The sequence below is a fragment of the Anopheles darlingi genome, chromosome 2 (genome assembly GCF_943734745.1).
Source record: "Anopheles darlingi chromosome 2, idAnoDarlMG_H_01, whole genome shotgun sequence".
Taxonomy (NCBI): Eukaryota; Metazoa; Arthropoda; class Insecta; order Diptera; family Culicidae; genus Anopheles; species Anopheles darlingi.
The window spans coordinates 6,427,501-6,430,000 of NC_064874.1; the positions used below are offsets into that span (position 1 = coordinate 6,427,501).

At 51.0% G+C, this 2,500-nt stretch overlaps 1 protein-coding gene across 2 annotated transcripts in view; it reads right to left on the bottom strand.

The window, feature by feature from the left end:
* Positions 1 to 2,500, bottom strand: part of LOC125950927 (uncharacterized) — a 15,098-nt gene that overhangs the window by 910 nt on the left and 11,688 nt on the right. For both annotated transcript variants that reach the window (XM_049679320.1, XM_049679321.1), the window contains exon 6: positions 1 to 2,500. This exon is cut by the window's left edge and continues 910 nt beyond it; it is cut by the window's right edge and continues 2,029 nt beyond it. The gene's annotated coding sequence lies outside the window, so the exon portion shown is untranslated.

A 2,500-nucleotide genomic window follows, 5' to 3' on the forward strand; every position in this document is an offset into this window, starting at 1 on the left:
TTCTGCGAAAACAACCCCTCCTTCAAAAACAGTTAAATGACAACGACGGTGTAGTAAAGAAAACAATTTTCCCCTAAAATACTGATATACCGACACCCGGTAGCCATACTGCGTACTAGTAGGAACACCATAGGACAGGAGAGGGTGGCTATCACAACCAAACCTCTTTTGCAAACACTCTATACAGTAACCCTCGTCCTTGGTCCTCGGTGCGAAGTAAAGAAGAGGGGGACCCCAAATGATAAACGCTCAGCAATGGGATGGTTCCACCATGCCGCCTGTCCGCTCTACTAATTTGTTAGCTCGATTGTTTGAATAGGCACTGAGCATCCGTAAGTTGCCTGTCATGAAGCCACCGTCATCGTAAATCCATCCCTGAACACCGGTGAGCTCATTCGTTCTTAACTGGAGCACCACGCAGGTCTGGATGGATCTCGCATTGCGCGATCTCGCACCGAGTGAAGGATCATAGTCCTAAACCAAACACCACCTTTGCTATGGTAAAGTGTGTCCCCGATTAGCGCAGCGACCGCTAATCGCCTAGCCTCAACTCAATCAAACAAACTAGCAAATAGGCGTCACACCCGCCCGTAAGATAATGGGACGCCACTGATAAACCGCGTTAGGAGACTCCTCTCTTCCAGTGTGGCGAGTTGCCACACAACTGACGCGTAATGCCCGGCAGCGCAACAACACGCGCTGCTCCATGTGCTCGGCTCTCCATTATCGGGTGGAAAAATTGCCAGGAAAAATGACAAAAATCGACATCGATGACGACCACGGCGACGATGACGATCGGTGCAAATCGATTCGATTCGATATCGTTCGTGCTCTAATAGTTGATCGCAACTCGCTGTTAATCGATCGTTTGCCAGAATAATCGTGGAACAAATCGACGTCATCCACATCCAGCCGTGGCCTAATCAGTGATGTCGTCAGGTGGAGTCACGAGCACCGTGAGGTGTTAGGTCAGTTCCCTTTTTTTCGGGGGGAGGATCAATCCGTGACGTCATGTACTCCCGTTGGTGACGTCATTCGCCAACTCGTCTATCGATCGGCAAATGACGTTAAACGATCGATCACGCCCGTTTGGCGCTCCTCTGCTGGATACTAGCGCTTCTCAGAAGCAACCCACCGAGGGAGCTAATCGATCGGAACGCAATTAACCGCCCAAAGGGCAACGAGAGACTACACGGGAGGCGTGCGTTCCAAGCAGTGCAGCAGGAATTTGCCCAGCACGAACGGGGCATTCCAGAACGGCCGCATCGCCGGTCTGACATTTCGCTGCCGGGTGCTCTGAGGGGCATACTGCGCATCCGTTGAACCTGTTTACCTTACGGATATCCCGTAAACTCGGTGGAAACTGATATGCATACATGATTTACGCCTGTGCTCCGCGAACTCTTTAACCGACCCTTTCAAATGTCGGAATGTACCACCAGATAGTATGTTGTAGAACTCCACGGAACTCCCTTGCTTGCGGACTTCCCCCGAATTGACATAAAAAATAATCCAAATACTCGGAACCGATATCTCGCCATCGATTGGCCACTAGAGGAGACGCAGTATCGCTTGGAAATTTGGAATAATAAAACTTGAAGCACTTGAAAAGCTGCGAACTGCAGCAATAGCGGCCAGCAATCGGTTGAAAGATAATGGGACAAGCATTCCTTAGCCTGGGAGTTTCTTTTATGTGCTTCTTTTCTTTTCTGCTTGCCGATAACCGCTATATGCATGACAAATTTGTCAACCCCCTTCTCGTGTCAAGCTGCCGGTGGCGGCCACATGAAGGCCTCAAAAGATGAGGAGAAAGAGTGTGTGTGTGTGTGTGTGTGTGCACGGCAGAGAGCTAAGCGTCCGCGCGTCAGTAGCGTCTAGGCGGGGCACTGGAAACGGCGAAGCGAAACTCGAACATGATAAGCTTGTCTCACTTGCTGAATGCTGGCGCCGTAATTGTCAACGCGAAGATTAGGCCGACTGTGGCACCGAGTAGAGTGACCGCGGCTCATCGCGGTGCGTGAAGCAAAAGGGGAGTGTGCCTGTTGCTGACGAGACGGGGACGAGGAAAAAAACTAGACCATACAAGGCGGAGGTGTAGTGGCAACGATGGCAACGTAACGCCATAGCAGCAGCCATCGGTAGCCACCATGACTCGATGGCGACGTCGCACGCGGCACGCAGTCATATGAATGAGCACTATCTGCTGACACGCCGTGCCTGTATGTTCAATGATTGGTAGGTTGGCAGTTTGGCAGTTTGGTAGTCGTCGTTCGGCTACGACGCTAGCGAGCTACAATAATTGATCGTGATCCAACAGCACTCCTACATCTTGTCGGTTGTGGTTGTCTTAGAATCTCGATAGGGCTTGTACTAGTAACTTCGGCTCCCCTGCCTCCCACCCGCGAGGCCAGGGCAGGTCATAAACAAATAAATCAAATGACCAACCACCAATCGATTGAAGTAGCACAGGCAATACCACAGGGGAGCCCTACTCTATCTA